General features: G+C 43.8%; 1 protein-coding gene across 3 annotated transcripts in view; it reads right to left on the bottom strand.

Annotated features, from left to right (window-relative positions):
• The window catches only part of LOC142208353 (sulfotransferase 2B1-like), a 57,284-nt gene extending 42,708 nt beyond the window's left edge, over window positions 1-14,576 (bottom strand). Inside the window, exon 1 of one of the 3 annotated variants that reach the window (XM_075276805.1) lies at window positions 14,541-14,576. The gene's annotated coding sequence lies outside the window, so the exon portion shown is untranslated. Of the gene's footprint in view, window positions 1-6,197; window positions 6,326-12,899; window positions 12,981-14,540 lie in introns of those variants that run through there. The other 2 variants (XM_075276804.1, XM_075276803.1) reach the window with 2 other exon arrangements.
• Between the last annotated feature and the right edge of the window lie 7,081 nt (window positions 14,577-21,657).

Raw genomic sequence — 21,657 nt, forward strand, 5'->3', positions numbered from 1 at the left:
CCATCGAACACTACTAGCTGTTCCAAGTTTAAGGTTCGATGCGGAACCAGTGTTGATTGGCAGAATGCTATACATTCTACTATTCAACGCTGGTTCTTCTCTTACCTTTCCGAAGTCTTCTCTGCGCTGCGTCCCCGCGAATTCACTCTGCCTAGGCATCCGGCCTAGGCAGAGCCGACTGCGCATGCGCGGGCATGCCCTCGCATGCGCAGTCGGCTCTGCTCAGGCGTCGGGCCTGGGCAGAGCCGCATGCGCAGTGAGCTCTACCTAGGCCGGATGCCTAGGCAGAGTGAATTCCACCCAGAAGAGGACGCAGGGACCCTGCGCCGGGAGAAGACTTCAAGCAGAATCCAGCCCGACCATCACTCGTGGACTTGTTAAGTACGATTTTATCAAATGTTGCCTACCCCTGAAACGAGCATTCCCCCCCCATAGACTATAATGGGGTTCGAAATCCATTCAAACAGTCGAACAGTGTGCGCTGTTCGAATCGGATTTCGAACCTCGGACACTTTAGTGTTCGCTCATCTCTAGAGATAATCCATTAATAGTTTCACCATGGGGAAATTCAGTGTGTTACAGCAGCATGGATAATACAGTAATATATTTGAAGAAACAACACATACAAGCTCATAGCAGATAAAAAAAAAAAGATACTAGAAGTCATAGTAACTAAGAAGAAAAAGAAAGACTCAAAATTGTTTAGTTCTCTGTGCGGAATGATCTCCACTTAGCCTGAAGTTGATTATACAGCCTGACCACGGTTGAGAGGAGGGACCTCCGATAACGCTCCTTCTCACACTTGGGATGACGCAGGCAGTCACTGACATTACCATTCCACAAAATCCCGGTTTAAGTCTCTGTACTCCCTGTCATCTCAGTCAGTGATGAGGCCTGTGTATTTATAATATTTATGGACCCCAGCAGAAACTATTCACTCAAACCTGGGGAGTTTAAGCTGGTTTAAGGCAATACAAGCCAGGCATATTCACAGACAACATTATATAAACACTCTCTGACCCTTACTGGGAGTTATTATGAATGTTATAGACTACTTTGGTAGAGTCTCTGACTATAAAATTAATTAGAACAAATATAAGGATTCCATATCCCTCATTCCCTAAGAACTGCCATTGGTAGTGAGTTTCTTTTCAATGGAAATAAGAGTATTTTGTACTTGTAAAGTCAAATATGTTCCCCCTTGTCAGAAATAACCAAATTCCTTCCTTTATTAGCAACTGTTAAGAAAGAACTAAATGATCTCCAATAGAGATCAAATAGAGACATCCTGGATAGGATGGATAGTTTTATACAAAATTCTGTTTCTGCTAAAAATATAATATTTTTTTCTGCACAGTTGCAATACCACTCCCCTCTGGAATAATGTCTAAATTTCAGAAACAGGTGCTATCTTATATTTGGCAAAGGAAAAACCCAAAAGTATCTTTGGAAATCCTGTATTCTCCTAGAGAGAGAAGGGTTTGGGGCACCGAACCTACAGTTTTACTTTCAGGTGAACATTCTAAACCAATTTAAGGCCTGGTGCTAACACTTTCCAGGCTCCAATTGGCCCACTCATATGGTGGGGGGTAAATCAATGCTGGCACTTCTTTTAGCACATATCGTGCCAACAAATATATCTATTCCCTCTTTCATAGTTACATAGTAGATGAGGTTGGATAAAGACATCAGTCCATCAAGTTCAACCTATAACCCTACAATCCCCCTACAGTGTTGATCTTGGGGAAGGCAAAAAACCCCATGAGGCTCATGCCAATTGCCCCAATTCAGGTGAAAAAATTCCTTCCCGACTCCAATCTGGCAGTCAGTATAAAAACCCTAGATCAATGTGTCCTTAAAATCTAGAGTCCATAACCTGTCATAGGTCATAGGAGCAAGTGCCCTCAGCTATAACATGCCTACAGGCAAAGTGATCCGTGGTCGGAACTCACACATCTACTCTCTGAACTATGTAGGCGGACTGCAGCTAAGCAGAGTGGCTGTACTATTTTGACGTCCCTTTCCTAAAAATATTGACCCCACAACATCACAAGATATAGTATAATTGAGAATGAGGTGGTCACATGACACAGATTCAGAGAACCTCAGTCCTGCAAACAAAGTATTTTGCAATCTTGCATGGGGAATATAATATACATAAAAAAAATCTACATCCTGGACAACCCCTTTAAGAACAAAGACCCATTTTTCAAAACTGACATGTGTTAATAAGTTTGAGATGCTTTAACTCACCCCTGTGATTTGAGAATGGTTTTTTTTTCGTAAAACATTGTACTTCACATTAGTGGTAAACACTAATCAGTTATATTTGTAACAAAAATAAAATATGATGGAAATTTGGAAAAATTATTATCAATTTTCAAAATGTGAGATGCCCTGCTTTACAGACAGTCATACCACCCAAATATGTTAATAAATATTATCTACCATATCACTGCTTAGAGCTACAAGTCTTTTGGGGTATGTCTCTGCCATCCCATTCTTCTTTGCAAAATAGCTCAAGCTCAGCCAGATTGGATGGAGAGTGTCTGTAAACATTAATTTTCATGTCTTATCACAAATGCTCAATGGGACTTAGGTCTGGACTTTGACTGGGACATTCTAACACAAGAATGTTCTTTGATCTTAGCTATGCTTGACCTAAGCTTTTAGTTTAGCTGCACGGCCATGTCTTGGTAGGTTTGCAGTTGTAGAATACGTTTTCCATTTTTGGATGATGGATTGAGCAGTGCTCCTTCGGATGTTCAAAGCTTGGGGTATGTTTTTATAACCTAACTCTTAAAACTTCTCCACAACTTTTCTCTGGTCTGTATGATGAGTTGATTGGTCTTCATGATGCTGATTGTTCACTAGTGTTCCCTAACAAACCACTGAGGCCTTCACAGAACAGGTAACTCACACACAACTGGACTCTATTAACTAATTAAAAAAAGAGAAAGGGAGGGGCACTCTCTAGTGAAGCCTGTTCAGGTGAATGAGTAAAACACAGGGTAAGGCAGATCTCACCTATTCATAGTAATGAATAGTGTATGTCACAAATCCATCATCTGTTCTGTTGCATCAAGTCAATCTTCCCCCATGGTAAGAAACGGCTGCGGCTTAATACTGGTAAAATGTGGTCATTATTATAATGTTATTATTTAATAACTATATATTATCTCGGAAGTCTACTGCCATACATAGATTACAGTTTTTGAAAAGACAAATTCATAGTATGTGATCTACTAATATACAGTCCTATGAAAAAGTTTGGGCACCCCTATTAATCTTAATCATTTTTAGTTCTAAATATTTTGGTGTTTATAACAGCCATTTCAGTTTGATATATCTAATAACTGATGGACATAGTAATATTTCAGGATTGAAATGAGGTTTATTGTACTAACAGAAAATGTGCAATATGCATTAAACCAAAATTTGACCGGTGCAAAAGTATGGGCACCTCAACAGAAAAGTGACATTAATATTTAGTAGATCCTCCTTTTGCAAAGATAACAGCCTCTAGTCGCTTCCTGTAGCTTTTAATCAGTTCCTGGATCCTGGATAAAGGTATTTTGGACAAACAATTCAAGTTCAGTTAAGTTAGATGGTCGCCGAGCATGGACAGCCCGCTTCAAATAATCCCACAGATGTCCAATGATATTCAGGTCTGGGGACTGGGATGGCCATTCCAGAACATTGTAATTGTTCCTCTGCATGAATGCCTGAGGATTTGGAGCGGTGTTTTGGATCATTGTCTTGCTGAAATATCCATCCCCGGCGTAACTTCAACTTCGTCACTGATTCTTGAACATTATTCTCAAGAATCTGCTGATACTGAGTGGAATCCATGCGACTCTCAACTTTAACAAGATTCCCGATGCCGGCATTGGCCACACAGCCCCAAAGCATGATGGAACCTCCACCAAATTTTACAGTGGGTAGCATGTGTTTTTCTTGGAATGCTGTTTCTTTTTGGACGCCATGCATAACGCCTTTTTTTTATAACCAAACAACTCAATTTTTGTTTCCAAAATGAAGCTGCCTTGTCCAAATGTGCTTTTTCATACCTCAGGCAACTCTATTTGTGGCGTACGTGCAGAAACGGCTTCTTTCTCATCACTCTCCCATACAGCTTCTATTTGTGCAAAGTGCGCTGTATAGTTGACCGATGCACAGTGACACCATCTGCAGCAAGATGATGCTGCAGCTCTTTGGAGGTGGTCTGTGGATTGTCCTTGACTGTTCTCACCATTCTTCTTCTCTGCCTTTCTGATATTTTTCTTGGCCTGCCACTTCTGGGCTTAACAAGAACTGTCCCTGTGGTCTTCCATTTCCTTACTATGTTCCTCACAGTGGAAACTGACAGGTTAAATCTCTGAGACAACTTTTTGTATCCTTCCCCTGAACAACTATGTTGAACAATCTTTGTTTTCAGATCATTTGAGAGTTGTTTTGAGTAGCCCATGATGCCACTCTTCAGAGGAGATTCAAATAGGAGATCAACTTGCAATCGGCCACCTTAATACCTTTTCTTATGATTGGATACATCTGGCTATGAAGTTCAAAGCTCACTGAGGTTACAAAACCAATTTTGTGCTTCAGTAAGTCAGTAAAAAGTAGTTAGGGGAATTCAAATCAATAAAATGATAAGGGTGTCCATACTTTTGCACCGGTCAAATTTTGGTTTAATGCATATTGCACATTTTCTGTTAGTACAATAAACCTCATTTCAATCCTGAAATATTACTGTGTCCATCAGTTATTAGATATATCAAACTGAAATGGCTGTTGCAAACACCAAAATATTTAGAACAAAAAAAGATTAAGATTAATAGGGGTGCCCAAACTTTTTCATAGGACTGTAGGTGTGAGGCACCACAACACTGATTGCTGAAGTAATGTACCTGTTCTTGAGAGTTGAGCTCCTGTTCTCATAAGCAACTAGCAACACTGCTGCTTTAATAGCATCTCAATCTACCTTATAGTGACAGCTCACAATTCAAGATAGTATAAATGAAACATGAGATCGCTTTGTAGGATCAATTTCTGTCCAGGAGAATAGAGATAACTTCTCTACATTCCTCTAACATTTCTTTTATGAAGCAATCATTTACCTATCATGTTCCCTCATGCTAACAATCCTTTATCAAGTTACAGAGTAATACATCCTGGTAATTTAGTGAAATTAGGATTATGTGTCAAGAATTCTATCGCTTTTTACATTAAAGAGGATTTGTCACCTCCTCACATTCAATGCACACATTGAATTGCATTGCACTGAATTACACACAATGCACACAAACCTCCCTTTTACTGATGCCAGAATAGTTTTATTTTTAATTCTTTAGTCCCTTTTCTTTCTTTAATTTCTTTATTTGTTTATTGTTTGCTCAGTGTCAATGGCATTTCAAATACACCTATGGCAATAAGGGTTGGGACCAATTAATTATTAATGGGGATCAATTGTCAACAAACAAGGGTTAGAATAAAAAACAAACAAAAAAAAAACAAAACGCCTTGCCTGTGACATTAGTAAACTCTAGTCTGTAAAGGTATGTTGCCACTCAGAGATGTTACTAGGTTTCTCTGCACCCAGGCAATGGTTCAGTTTGGTATACTATAAACCTACAATGCCAGAATAAAGGTAACAATTATATCACACAACTGATATTGCAAATTTTATTACACAAAAAACAATGGCAGAATTGCTTTATTCTTCCTCCTATAGGCTTTATAAAAGTTAATCAGTGATTATATGTATCCCATAATGCAACATACAATTTCCTATAAGCAAAAAACGAAACATCAGCATAAAGTTACATCCTGAACACCAAAATAGACCCAGTTTACTGGAAAAGCAGTCTATCATGATACTTTTTACAGGACTGCCATCCAGCTGTTCTACACTTCTGATCATCAGATCTAACATTCAGAGTAACAAACAATCATAGTAGTCATATTGATCACCTCTCTTTCCTGTTTCCAAAGAGTAACGTAAAAATAATTATTTTTGACAATTTCTGAGTTATATCAGTGCCTGGGAAACATGGGTGACAATCAATCTGGCTACTACTGCAGTGCCTACAAGTTACCCAGCTTTTCCATATATTTGAATGGGATATATCACCGCTCAAATATAAAACTTACTGTTTATAAAACCATATAAACCTGGGAAAGCATTTCCCTGTACTCACCTGTCACAATTCCTGGACAAACAATCTGAACTGTGTGACTTCTGGTCTCCTAATCTGTGAGTGGGCAGCACACTGCTGTAGATCTCTGCCAATTCCCTCCTTCTCCACACACTAATTCTAACTTAAAGGACTAGCAAATCGAAAATCTTATAAGATATAAAAAAAGAATAAATAATAAATATGAAACGTCATTTGCCTTATAATAACAAAGAAAAATAAATGAGAAAAGCAGTGTATTCTTCTCTAGGGTAGCAGCTATGTATGTCCCTCTCCCTCTCTAATGATACTGTACATGTGTCAGGAAGTTGAGGAGGAGAGGGCTGGGTCTAGACTGCACATTTGTGATCTACATTGTGAATGGGGACTATTGTGTACAGAAAGTGCATACAAAGTGTTGCCTCTATTTCTCACCGTTTCCAGGCTGCTGAATTCCAAATATGCCTAGATAGGTATTGATAAATCTCCATGTAGACCAAATTTCAGTTTGAATCCTGGGAAAGCTGGGTAACAACGCTAAGGAGCTACAGCCCTACTGAAGTTGTTATCCAACATTCCCAGCTTGAAGAATACCAGATCTGCCTACTATGCTAGAATCCCCAAACTTTCATGTACAAAAAATAGCCTGTCTTAGAAAAGCTGGGTATGAATACCTGTGAAAATACACTGAAAAATCCTCCATATTGCATGTAATAAAGCTAGGCAGATTTGTCATTCATGGTCCAGAAAAATATAATAACTTTCCTTATCTACTCTATTCTCATACTTTATCTTACCAAAATCCCTTTCAGGGTACAGGTAAAGAAGGGAAAATAGCATATCAAAACTACAGAATTCCAAATCATCTAGATAAATCCAACTCCTTGTTATATGTTTGTGTTATATCACAGGGATTTGACCACCCACTCACCACAGAAGGAAGTATGACCCTGCAAAGCACTCTGCTTCCATACTCACTTCCACACTCCCCTATCACAAACACAACATGTGCACATCCACACAAATAGCTGCCACCACCTGCCACTTACAGTAGACAAGACACCAATACACCCAGAATACTCACACTTGCACCCTCTAGCAAACTGGCATACCATCGGTAACAAAACTAACGCTAGGTTCACACCTGCGTTCAGCCTTCCGTTCTGTGCTTTCCATCTTCTGCGTGCCAGAAGACGCAAAGCACAGACCGGGTCCGGCCGTGCGCGGCGGTGAGCGTTTTGCTCTCTCTGCCGCGAAACCGGATTTTTTAATCCGGACACAGAGTACTGCATGTCCGACTCTGTGTCCGGATTATAAAACCCGGTTTCGCGGCGGAGAGCGCAAAACGCTCACTGCCGGACATCTTTCTCACCCATTCAAATGAATGGGTGAGAAAGTCTCCTGCAGGTTTCCGTATCCTGCTCTGTTTTATGCAGGAAACGGAAACCTGCAGAACGGAGAGGGCAACGCAGATGTGAACGAGCCCTTAGAAGTATTTTCTCTCTCTTCGGGCTTGTGAGTAGGTTTAGAGCCAAGAACAATCTTATAAAATATTAAGATGTAATATACCCAAAAATGTACAATGCTTGCAGAAAAAAGGTGCAATAAAAACACATTAGAACAAGTAAACAGTATACAAAATAAAAAAGCATAAAGATCAGTACCCATCCCCCCTTTCTGAAATCTCCCATTTGTGACTGGGTCTGGCTAATTACAAGCACCAAATCAGGAGACATGCATGAAATTGTGGGTGGGTACCTCTGACAGGTATGATACGTCTGAAAAGTGATATCTAACGTTTTTACAAGTCCAAGCAAAAATGTAATTATTTGCCCTTCCACAATACGTAATTTGGGGTGCTTATCAACATTACCGTTTCCCATGCTTGATGTCAGAAATTTGTTTGGGCTCCCCAACCATATTTCTGTATGCAGATGGTTATGAAAATGAATTGTGACTCAAATGCCTTTAGTGTTATACTTTCTCTTTGATCGGGCATGCTTCCAGGCGGAAAAGGGAACCAAGGTGTCTGGTCTTACCCCATCCACACAAAGACCCCATGCTCATTGCATTGACTTGTTAATTAATTTGAAAATAGTCAACTAATAAACATCCTGGAATAAGGAATGGAATTGGAATTACCAGATACATTAGACACACAACCATACATAACCACTAAACCAATTGTATAACTACACAGTACAATACATATACAGTTCATTGCACCATACCATGGCAGATTTGCTTTTGAAGGTACCAGGAAAGTTGGGTAACATACCAGGTAATGTTGTAACTAGGACTGCTAAATATACCTAAATAACTCGCCATCCTTGGTTCAAAATCATGCCCGAGCTTAAAAGGGTTGTCTGGGATAACTGGAAATCCCAACACAAATCTAAACACTCTCCTACTTTCTAAATAACAGAATTAATAACAAATGTATATTTACCCACATTTTCTTATTATCTGGTGATGCTCCATTTTCCCATTTCGGGAAATGGATCATCACTACTACTCCCCCCATATCCACCATGCTTCTTCCGATGAGAATCCTCCTCCTCCTCATGTACTGATTCTGCCTGGAAAACCCGTTTAAGGGTTCATTCAGAGGAAAGTAACGCTGATTCAAGAACAGTGAGGCTCTGGAACTCTCTGCCCCAGGAAGTGGTGATGGTGGATTCATTAAACAAGTTCAATGAGGGCCTGGATGCCTTTCTTGAAGAGAAAAATATAACAGGTTATGGACTCTAGATTTTAAAGACACGTTGATCCAGGATTTTTATACTGACTGCCAGATTTGGAGTCGGGATGGAATTTTTCCCCCTGAAATAGGGCAATTGGCATGAGCCTCATGGGGTTTTTTGCCTTCCCCTGGATCAACACTGTAGGGGGATTGTAGGGTTATAGGTTGGACTTGATGGACTAATGTCTTTATCCAACCTCATCTACTATGTAACTATGTAAGTATTAGAGATGAGCGAGTAGTATTCGATCGAGTAGGTATTCGATCGAATACTACAGACGCTGCACGGAGAAGACTTCTTGGAGTATCCAGCCCGACCCTCACTCGTGGACTTGGTAAGTGTAATTTGATCGAGTGTTGCCTACCGCTGAAACAAGCATTTTCCCCCCATAGACTATAATAGGATTCGATATTCGATTCGAGTAGTCGAATATTGAGCGGCTACTCGAAACGAATATCGAACATTTTACTGTTCGCTCACCTCTAGTAACTATGATTCTGACATGATAACTCGCGTAAGAATCAGCGCTGAAAAAAAAGACTCCCATTGACTTCAATGGTTTCTGCACAGAAAATGGAACCCATTGAAGTCAATGGGAGTCTTTTTTTCTCATTGATTTCAATGGGTTCCACGTGGAAAATGGAACCCATTGAAGTCAATGGGAGTCTTTTTTTCAGTGCTGATTTTTACGTGAGTTACCATGCCAGAATCAGCGCCACTTTCCTCCGTGTGAATGGACCCTAATAGAGTTGCTTTGAGGACTCTGGGAAAGCTGGGTAACATGCATGTGAAGCTATAATAGGAAATACTGAATACTGCATTTGCCTAAATAAGTGTATCTCCCTGAACGATAATCATACCATAGGTTGATAAGCTCTTTGTGATGGGAATACCCATTTAATGCTTCTATTTTTGAATACACACACATTACCCTTGCTGCTCAATAGAGATGAGCGAGTAATATTCAATCGAATACCTCCCCTGCATAGATATTGGTGTACTCAGTCGAATACCACGTGGTAAACGCAGTAAAAACTTGATGCCCCTCCCACCTTCCCTGGCGCTTTTTTTATACCAATATCTATGCAGGCTAGGTATTTGAGCGAATACTACTCGCTCATCTCTGCTGCTCAACATATCTGTAGCAGCAGAATTGTGGGGTTCTCATGGCTTACCGTATTTTTCGGACTATAACACGCACCTAGGTTTTAGAGGAGGAAAATAGGGAAAAAAATTTTTGAAGCAAAAACTGGTAAAATATTTAATATATGGGAGTTGTAGTTTTGCAACAGCTGCAAGGCCACATTGACAGGTGACCCTGCAGCTGTACGGAGATGCATAGAGCGTTTTTTTTGCGGGGCCAGCTGTAATTTTTAGTTATACCATTTTGGGGGATATCTATTGCTTAGATCACCTTGTATTGAAAAAAAAAAACAGGAGGTGATTTAGAACTTTTATTTATTTCATATTTTTAAAGCTTTTTTTTTTTTACTATTTTATTCCCCCCCCCCGGGGCTTGAGCCTGCGGTCACTTGATCGCAAGTCCCATAGACGGCAATACAACTGTATTGCCGTCTATGGGACATTCTGTCTATTAGTATTACGGCTGGTCATAGAGACCAGCCGCAATACTAATATAGCAGTGACAGGCCGGGAGCCTCATTAGGCTCCCGGCTGTCACCCGAACAGGTCGGCTCCTGCGATATCGCCGCGCAGGAGCCGGCCTGCAACTTTACAGGTACGGGGCCGGTGGGGACCGGCCCCGGGGGAGAAGGGGCCACGGATACTGACCCGGCATCCGCTGTACTAGAGAGGCGGATGTCGGGGAGGGATAGACGCCGGGGCCTGAGACATCGCTACGATCCTCTGCCATGCATGAAGCCAGCGGCAGGGGCACGGAGGAGCGGAATAGCATCACTCCTCCCGCTGCTGGCTTCATGCAGGGCAGAGGAGCGCAGCGATGTCTCAGGCCCCGGCACCTGTAATGGCGTCTATCACTTGCCGGCTTCCGCCTCTCTATTACAGCGGATGCCAGGCACCACCTTCAGACTATAAGACGCACCCTTCTTTTCCCCCCAAAATTTTGGGGAAAAAAAGTGCGTCTTATAGTCCGAAAAATACGGTATATTGCATTTTTTAAATTTTTTTTATAATATTGATAAAATCCAAATTTTTCACAGACCAGGAAAATGCTGAAATCAAGTTAACGTAATGTGAACACATCCCAGAAACGTGGCTTAAAGTATGCAACAAAAAATTGATCCGGTATCTAGAAGTGTACATCAACTTTGATCTGCTGAAAGTATCTATTACTGCACAAATTATAACAATCTATGGCAGCAACCACAAATGGCAAATTATCCAGAATGGAGAATTACATTAGATTTAGAGAGAAAAGATCTTGATATAAACCTCAGTTGTTAGAGCGGAACTGTCAGTAATTCTTCAGGCCTTGTGGAAATCAGCAAAACAGATCTAGAAACTTAAGGTACAAAAAAGCTGCTTGAGGGAAAAATATAAAGCCCAAACATGTATCAGCCAGTGGAGGACGTGATCAGCCATTGTTCAACATGCCGACTGGTTGCCCATCATCTAGTGGAAATAAAGGGGCTCTATCAGCAAAATCATGCTGATAGAGCCCCACATATGCGTGAATAGCCTTTAAAAAGGCTATTCAGGCACCGTAAATGTTATATTAAACTACCCCCCCCCCCCGTTTTAAAATAATACCCTAAAAAAGAATATGATCTACTTACGCATCGTGCACGGTGGGCGGGCATTCAGGGTGTGTCTTCTACTTCATCCACGCCTCTTCTTCCTCCGATGTCCTCGGGTCCTGTCCTCCGGCGCTCGCGAACTAACACTCATAAAAAAAAATGGCCTGGGTGCCTGCGCAGTAGCCATAGTAGAAGCCGCATGCTACTGCACATGCGCCCAGGCCATTTTTTTATATCAGTGTCAGTTCGCGAGCGCCGGAGGAGGATGGGACCCGAGGACATCGGAGGAAGAGGAGGCGTGGATGAAGAAGACGGCGTACCCTGAATGCCCGCCCAGCGTGCGCGATGCGTAAGTAGATAACATTCTTTTTTAGGGTTTTAGTTTAAAACGGGGGGGAGTTTAATATAACATTTACGGTGCCTGAATAACCTTTTTAAAGGCTATTCACGCATATGTGGGGCTCTATCAGCATGATTTTGCGGATAGAGCCCCTTTAAATATTCAAAATACTCTGCACTTTGATTCATCTCTTCAACTTCACCTTCACCTGAGTTGGACATCATCTGAGACTGATCTGAAACTGATCGAATAGTGTTCGCTCATCTCTTGTGATGTGACTACCCACACATTACCAGCGGAGTCCATTGTGCAACCAGCAGGCTCAAATAACAAGAAAAACTGAACCAGAATGCAGACATGAGATAATAGAGATAAGAAAATGTGAGTCAGAGGCAAAACAAGAAGACATCTCTATATGCTCTTACCAAGTACTATGTAAGGACCAAGAAAGGAAATATGCTTTCATCCAAGCGAGATGGACATCAGTATGAAAATAAGGAATGTCTCGAATTTCAGAGTACTACCAGCAGAAAATGTTGAGATTAATGGAGCGATTACTGAGAGAAGCCGTTTGTAAGAAGACTTGGATCTCTCTTCTGAAAATAGTGTTCCAAAAACTATCCAGTGAGGTAAAGAAAACCTTAGAGACTGATTGAGATGGCAGAGGTGCGACTCTTTGGATCCTGCCTGTTGCTCAGACTATCATTGACTGTGACATTGGGAAAATTATGTAGAATTGTTTAGTTTCGAACCAGTGTTATTTGTATAAAAGGGAAGGTGATGCAAAATACAGTATATACAGTATTATACAGTATGCTTCCCTGAGACCATATGGCACAGAATACAGGAAGTAGGGGAGTGGCTGACAGAACTAGGAGATGAAGCTGTGGAAGTTTAGATAAAAGTAGTAACTGTTAAAACTTACCTGTGAGTGTTTGCCTTACATGCAGATATCACAACCACTGGCCCAGATGGATGCTTGAGTCCTTATATACAGGATCTCTCAGGTCTTGGAATCAGCAGAGACCCCAAGGAGGGCTGGAACTTCATACTGACGGTCCCTAGGCATATTAGGACTCACATAGTTCATCTGTGGTGCAGCAGCACCATCTAATGGTCAAATTGTGCCACTGCATCCTATTTCAATCTAAACTGTCCAAAGGAGGACTTTGCCACACCTTACATATTAAAGAGGTTTTATGAGGCCTTGGCATTGTGCAATTTGTTCTGGTGCTGCTATTCTCTGCCATGGTTTATCATACCACATTCAACTGTGGTGATCAAAGGATTGAACAGCAGAGTTCAGAGATCATAAAACTTAAACTTTAACCTGGTTGTCATGAGACAAACTGAACATTCAGTTTAGAGAGGCACAGGTCACCAATGTAACCGTATTCTATATCTCCGCAAAAACATGGGGTGTCAGAATAAGGTCCCTTAACCCTTTCCCAAATCTAAACGTAATACTATGTGATGATAAGCAGAAGGTTGGTGCACCATGGTTTACTATGACATTATGGACATGGGGGGGTTTCAGTAGCAACACCATTAGTCAGAGATAACTGACTACAGCATCTAAGGGGTTCTATGAGCTTGATATAAGCCTCTGGCATTGCTATCATTAACCCCTCATTAGGTCCTAACATCCCGGCTGTAAATTTTGAAGCTAACAACCATAATAATTTGCCGTTATTATTATATGAGTAATTAAAAGTTATAAAAAGCATAAAAATATTATACAATAAAAAAAACAGAAACCGTACTTTTTCCATGTACTATTTCTTTTTTTTGTAATTTGTGGTGTTTGTCAACATTCCCACTCCCCAGGCTTGACGTCAGAAATTTGTCTGGGTTCCACAATCATAGTTCTGTATGCAGATGGTTATGAAACATGAATTGTGACAAACATGGCTTTAGTCTTATGCTTTGTTCCATATACAGAGTTTTGATCGGGTATGCTTCCAGACTGAAGATGTCTGGTATACCCCCTCCACACAAAGACCCTGTGCTCTTTACAGTGACTTAAATTAAGTTCAATTAAATTGAAAATAACCCATTAATAAACATGCTGAACTTAATTCACCGTCTGCATCCTGGGATGAGGAATGGAGCTGGAATTACCTTACACATTAGACACACAACTATACATAACCACAAAGAAAACTCAAAACTACACAGTACAATACATAGTTCATTGCACCATACCATGGCAGATTTGCTTTCCTGGGTCCCAGCAAAGCTATTGTAATTGCGACTGCTGAAGACTAAATATACCTAAATAGATCTCCATCCTTTGTTTGAAATCATGCCAGAGTTTGCTAGATTTGCTTTGAGGATTCGGGGAAAGCTGGGTAACATGCATGTGAAGCTGTAATAGGAAATACTAAATACTATATTTGCCTAAATAAATGTATCTCCTTGCACCATAGTTTGCAAGGATTTGCCTTTTAGATTTTCAAAATTCTGGAAAGACTGGGTGGCATAGCACATGGAGCTGAAAGAGGGAATACTGAATACTATATTTATTTATTTAAATAAATCCCACTCCATTTTGTGCCATACTTACCAGGTTTTCCTTTCTGGGTCCCATTAAAGCAGTGTAACATGCCAGCTAATGCTGTAATAGATACTGCTGAGTACTAAATATAGCTAAATAAGCCTCCCTCCTAGTCCTGTAACTGTTTAAAGGGGCTCTATCAGCAATGTTTTGCTGTATGAGCCCTACATATGTATGAATAGCCATTAAAAAGGCCATTCAGGCACCACTAATCTTATTTTAAACCCCGCTCCCGTTTTAAAATTAAACTATAAAAACATATATGTAAATCATACCTTTGCATGCACAGGGGGTCGTCGTGCACGATCCGACTTCATCTTCGGTCCCACCTTCCTCTTCTTTCTTCTTCCAGCGGCGTCCTCCTGTCCTGGCTCTTTTCCGCCTTCATCTTCTGTTCTTCCGGAGTGAAGTCGTTCACGAGCGTACTGCACATGCTTGCGTAGTTCTAAGGAATACTTAGAACTACAACAAAAATGGCAAACATGTGCGGGATTTGTATGCAACCCGCCAGAAGAACAGAAGATGAAGGCCGAGAAGAGCCAGGAGAGGAGGATGTCGCTGGAAGAAGAAAGAAGAGGAAGGCGACACCGAAGATGACGTTGGATCGTGCACGACCGCCCCCTGTGCATGCAAAGGTATGATTTACATATATGTTTTTATAGTTTTATTTTAAAACGAGAGCGGGGTTTAAAATAAGATTAGCGGTGCCTGAAAATTTTGCTGATAGAGCCCCTTTAATTACAGATATGCTTTTGAAGGGCCCAGGGAAGCTGGCTAAGGGAGCGTTCACACTACTGTCAGTGTCCGACAGGTAGCGTCCGCTCCTAGTGTCCGTTCAAAATCTCGCACGGACATTAGGAGTGGACACTAGCTGTGTCCGTGACACTTGTTGTTAGGGAATAGCCAGATGATAATTCCCCAGAAGCTGCTGGTGAACCCTGGAGGGAGGGGCACAAGGGACAGTGAGCCCTAAACTGAAGCCCCCCGCTTGCCCTTCCTATTGCCAGACCCTATCCTAAGTAATAGGCGACAACCACGAAGACAATCCCTCCCTGAATACGTGAAACACAAAACGCAGACAAGACGTACAACAACAAAGGGAGGTCAGCTAGCCAGGTTTCGGTAACAAGAGAGCGATGCAGTGTCAAATCGGAGTCAAGAGAATAGTCAGTAGGAAAGCCAGAGGTCAAGGATTAGAGTACAAGTAATATAACAGCAAGAGATACCAGAAAGCAAGGGCAATAACCGGCACCAGTGTGACTGTGAGCCAAGACTAAATAGGGAAGGAAGAACCCGCCCAGAACCTGACAGGAAGAAAAGCTGTCAATCACAGGCAAGACAGATTAACCACTTAATGAACAGAGGCAACCTTGGCAGAAGACGGGTGTGGTGCAAATCCAATTAAGGACTAGAGCCGTGTTCACACAGTGCAACTAAAAACCTTAAGCAGATTGTCAAACTGCACACGCCTCCGGCGCCGCAGCATGCGAGCAGAGGGTGGCGCAGAGGCCCGAACAGGCAGAGATGTTACAGTACCCTCCCTTTTATGAGGGGCCACCGGACCCTCACCAGACAAACCAGTTCTAGAGGGATTCTGAGTTTTCCCTGCCTTGTATTTTGGTTCTGCTTGAACCACAGATGCTTGAGAACCAGGCAAACATTTTTTATTCACCTGGCGCTTCTGATACCACCAGGTTTTAATACCAGAGGGGCGTTCCCAACTTTTAGTAGCTGAGACCTTCTCCTCCTTGACACAATCAACAGAATGTAAAGCAATACAGTGGGATGAGCACTGATCTCCCCACTTTACCAACTCCTTTTTACCCCAATCCAAAATAGGGTTATGGAGCTTCAGCCAGGGGAACCCCAAAATAACATCAGCAGAGAGATTCTCCATAACAAAAAGGCTTATGACCTCTGAATGTGAAGAGCCCACTTGCAAAGAGATCAAGGGGGTTTAAAAACTGACTTTACCCCTGGCCAGTGGAGTAGAATCCGCTCCAGCAACAGACATAGGTGTGTCAAGTGGCAAAAGCTCAATGCCCAAAGATTCAACAACTGAATATTTAATAAAATTTGCTGCAGACCCAGAGTCAACTAGGGCCTTGCCAGAAACAGATCTGTCCCCAGAGGACAGAGACACAGATAACATCATCTTATTGTTATTTCCACCAAATACCTGGAAGCCTGAGTGGTTCTTCTGATTACCACTCAGGCACTGAAGTTTATTCGCAGGTGACAAGGGTCTGATAGAGCAGTCTCGGATGACATGACCAGAGGAACCACAGTACAGGCACAGGTTATTCCTGAGACGATGTTCTCGTCGTGTTCTGGCGTCCACAGCTCCCAGTTGCATGGGTTCCTCACCAGAAGTGATGGGAGGAAAGGTAGGTTTATCAGAGGAGAGAGAGGAAGAGACAGAAAACTTGGAGGCAACAGACCCTACTCTCTCTTTTAAATTTTCTCGGATCTTGCGGTCAATACGGACCGCCAAAGTCATGGCCTTCTCAAGAGTCGGGGGATCTGGGTGACCAACCCAGAGCTCCTTAACACGGTCACACAAGCCTTGCTTAAAGTGAGCCTTTAGAGCTGACTCACACCAACCTGCGGTTACACTGTACTTACGGAACTCAGAGCAATACTCCTCTGCAGAGCGTTTGCCCCTCCGCATGGTGAGGAGTTGAGTTTCCGCAAGCGCAATGTGGTCTGGTTCAGCATAAATAGAGCCCAGGGACTTAAAATTTTTTTCCAGATCAACCCACTCCTCAGCCTCAGCAGGGAGTTTAAGGGCCCAAGCTTGTGGGTCCCCCTGTAAAAGAGATATAACCACTCCCACCATTTGGGCCTGAGTAACATGTGGATTCACACGGAAGTACAGGCGACAAGACTCCCTGAAAGTTTCAAATTTTGCACGGTCCCCTGAGAAACGGTCTGGGAGTAGCATCTTGACCTTATAAGGTGCCAAAACAGCTGGGGATGGTGCAGCAGCCTCAGTTAGGGTCTGAACTAGAGATGAGCGAACACTAAAATGTTCGAGGTTCGAAATTCGATTCGAACAGCCGCTCAATGTTCGTGTGTTCGAACGGGTTTCGAACCCCATTATAGTCTATGGGGAACAGATACTCGTTAAGGGGGAAACCCAAATCCGTGTCTGGAGGGTCACCAAGTCCACTATGACACCCCAGGAAATGATGCCAACACCTCTGGAATGACACTGGGACAGCAGGGGAAGCATGTCTGGGGGCATCTAACACACCAAAGACCCTCTATTACCCCAACATCACAGCCTAACAACTACACACTTTACACACTCAATACCACCTCTCTGACAGTAGGAAAACACCTTGAAACATGTGTATTTGGCACTTGCAGTGAGGAGAGCTTGTCACCAGCAGTGAATTTGGCCCTTGTAGTAAGTTGAGGTTGGCACCAACATTTGTTTTGAAAATCAGGGTGGATTGAGCCTCTAACCAGCAGAGTTTGGGCAAATTCATGGTGGAGGGAGCCTCTAAACACCCCAGTTTGGGCAAATTCATGGTGGAGGGAGCCTCTAAAAACCCCAGTTTGGACCAATTCATGGTGGAGGGAGCCTCTAACCAGCCCAGTTTGGGCAAATTCATGGTGGAGGGAGCCTCTAAAAAACCCAGTTTGGACCAATTCATGGTGGAGGGAGCCTCTAACCAGCCCAGTTTGGGCAAATTCATGGTGGAGGGAGCCTCTAACCAGCCCAGTTTGGACCAATTAATGGTGGAGGGAGCCTCTAACCAGCCCAGTTTGGACCAATTAATGGTGGAGGGAGCCTCTAACCAGCCCAGTTTGAACCAATTCATGGTGGAGGGAGCCTCTAAACAGCCCAGTTTGGGCAAATTCATGGTGGAGGGAGCCTCTAAAAAACCCAGTTTGGACCAATTCATGGTGGAGGGAGCCTCTAACCAGCCCAGTTTGGACCAATTAATGGTGGAGGGAGCCTCTAACCAGCCCAGTTTGGACCAATTCATGGTGGAGGGAGCCTCTAAACAGCCAAGTTTTGGGAAATTCATGGTGGAGGGAGCCTCTAACCAGCCCAGTTTGGACCAATTCATGGTGGAGGGAGCCTCTAAACAGCCAAGTTTTGGGAAATTCATGGTGGAGGGAGCCTCTAACCAGCCCAGTTTGGACCAATTCATGGTGGAGGGAGCCTCTAAAAAACCCAGTTTGGACCAATTCATGGTGGAGGGAGCCTCTAAACAGCCCAGTTTGGGCAAATTCATGGTGGAGGGAGCCTCTAACCAGCCCAGTTTGGACCAATTAATGGTGGAGGGAGCCTCTAAACAGCCCAGTTTGGGCAAATTCATGGTGGAGGGAGCCTCTAACCAGCCCAGTTTGGACCAATTCATGGTGGAGGGAGCCTCTAACCAGCCCAGTTTGGGCAAATTCATGGTGGAGGTAGCCTCTAAAAAACCCAGTTTGGACCAATTCATGGTGGAGGGAGCCTCTAACCAGCCCAGTTTGGGCAAATTCATGGTGGAGGGAGCCTCTAACCAGCCCAGTTTGGACCAATTAATGGTGGAGGGAGCCTCTAACCAGCCCAGTTTGGACCAATTCATGGTGGAGGGAGCCTCTAACCAGCCCAGTTTGGACCAATTAATGGTGGAGGGAGCCTCTAAACAGCCAAGTTTTGGGAAATTCATGGTGGAGGGAGCCTCTAACCAGCCCAGTTTGGACCAATTCATGGTGGAGGGAGCCTCTAAACAGCCCAGTTTGGGCAAATTCATGGTGGAGGGAGCCTCTAAAAAACCCAGTTTGGACCAATTCATGGTGGAGGGAGCCTCTAATTAGCCCAGTTTGGACCAATTAATTGTGGAGGGAGCCTCTAACCAGCCCAGTTTGGACCAATTAATGGTGGAGGGAGCCTCTAAACAGCCCAGTTTGGGCAAATTCATGGTGGAGGGAGCCTCTAACCAGCCCAGTTTGGACCAATTAATGGTGGAGGGAGCCTCTAACCAGCCCAGTTTGGACCAATTAATGGTGGAGGGAGCCTCTAACCACCCCAGTTTGGACCAATTCATGGTGGAGGGAGCCTCTAACCAGCCCAGTTTGGACCAATTCATGGTGGAGGGAGCCTCTAAAAAACCCAGTTTGGACCAATTCATGGTGGAGGGAGCCTCTAAACAGCCCAGTTTGGGCAAATTCATGGTGGAGGGAGCCTCTAAAAAACCCAGTTTGGACCAATTCATGGTGGAGGGAGCCTCTAACCAGCCCAGTTTGGACCAATTCATGGTGGAGGGAGCCTCTAAACAGCCAAGTTTGGACCAATTCATGGTGGAGGGAGCCTCTAAAAACCCCAGTTTGGACCAATTCATGGTGGAGGGAGCCTCTAACCAGCCCAGTTTGGACCAATTAATGGTGGAGGGAGCCTCTAAACAGCCAAGTTTTGGGAAATTCATGGTGGAGGGAGCCTCTAACCAGCCCAGTTTGGACCAATTCATGGTGGAGGGAGCCTCTAAACAGCCCAGTTTGGGCAAATTCATGGTGGAGGGAGCCTCTAAAAAACCCAGTTTGGACCAATTCATGGTGGAGGGAGCCTCTAATTAGCCCAGTTTGGACCAATTAATTGTGGAGGGAGCCTCTAACCAGCCCAGTTTGGACCAATTAATGGTGGAGGGAGCCTCTAAACAGCCCAGTTTGGGCAAATTCATGGTGGAGGGAGCCTCTAAACAGCCCAGTTTGGACCAATTAATGGTGGAGGGAGCCTCTAACCAGCCCAGTTTGGACCAATTAATGGTGGAGGGAGCCTCTAACCACCCCAGTTTGGACCAATTCATGGTGGAGGGAGCCTCTAACCAGCCCAGTTTGGACCAATTCATGGTGGAGGGAGCCTCTAACCAGCCCAGTTTGGACCAATTAATGGTGGAGGGAGCCTCTAACCACCCCAGTTTGGACCAATTCATGGTGGAGGGAGCCTCTAACCAGCCCAGTTTGGACCAATTCATGGTGGAGGGAGCCTCTAAACAGCCCAGTTTGGGCAAATTCATGGTGGAAGGAGCCTCTAACCAGCAGAGTTGTGGGAAAGCAGGGTGGAGGGAGCCTCTAACCAGCAGAGTTGGTGGAAATCAGGGTGGAGGGAGCCTCTAACCAGCAGAGTTGGGGGAAATCATGTTGGAGGGAGCCTAGTATTAGCAGAATTGTGCAACGCTTATGGTGGATGAGTATGAGGATGCGGAGGAATTGGAGAGGTTGAGTACAGACATGGAGTTTCATGTTGGGGTGCTTTACACAGGTGGGCACAAAAATGAAGGCTCTATCCAGTGGTGGTTCATTTTTATCAAAGTGAGCCGGTCGGCACTCTCAGCTGACAGACGGGTGCGCTTGTCAGTGATGATGCCACCGGCTGCACTGAACACCCTCTCAGATAGGACGCTGGCGGCAGGACAGGACAGCACCTCCAAGGCATATAGGGCAAGTTCAAGCCACAGGTCCAACTTCGACACCCAATACGTGTAGGGCGCAGAGGGGTCGGAGAGGACAGGGCTGTGGTCGGAAAGGTATTCCCGCAACATGCGCCTATACTTCTCACGCCTGGTGACACTAGGACCCTCCGTGGCGGCACTTTGGCGAGGGGGTGCCATCAAGGTGTCCCAGACCTTAGACAGTGTGCCCCTCGTTTGTGTGGACCGGTGAGAACTTGGTTGCCTACTGGAGGAACTGCCCTCCCTGCCGCCACTGTCACATGCTGGAAACATCTCCATCATATTCTGCACCAATTGCCTGTGGCAAGCATTGATGCGATTGGCCCTCCCCTCTACCGGAATAAAAGACGAGATGTTGTTTTTATACCGGGGGTCAAGGATAGCAAAGATCCAGTACTGGTTGTCCTCCATGATTTTGACAATACGCTTGTCGGTTGTAAAGCACCCCAACATGAACTCAGCCATGTCTGCCACAGTGTTAGTTGGCATGACTCCTCTGGCCCCACCGGAAAGTTCAATCTCCATTTCCTCCTCATCCTCCATGTCTACCCATCCGCGCTGCAACAATGGGACGATTCGAAGTTGCCCGGAAGCCTCCTGTATCACCATCACATCATCGGACAACTCTTCTTCCTCCTCCTCCTCCTCCTCCTCCTCCTCCATTAAACGCAGTGAAG

The sequence above is a fragment of the Leptodactylus fuscus genome, chromosome 6, assembly GCF_031893055.1.
Source record: "Leptodactylus fuscus isolate aLepFus1 chromosome 6, aLepFus1.hap2, whole genome shotgun sequence".
NCBI lineage: Eukaryota > Metazoa > Chordata > Amphibia > Anura > Leptodactylidae > Leptodactylus > Leptodactylus fuscus.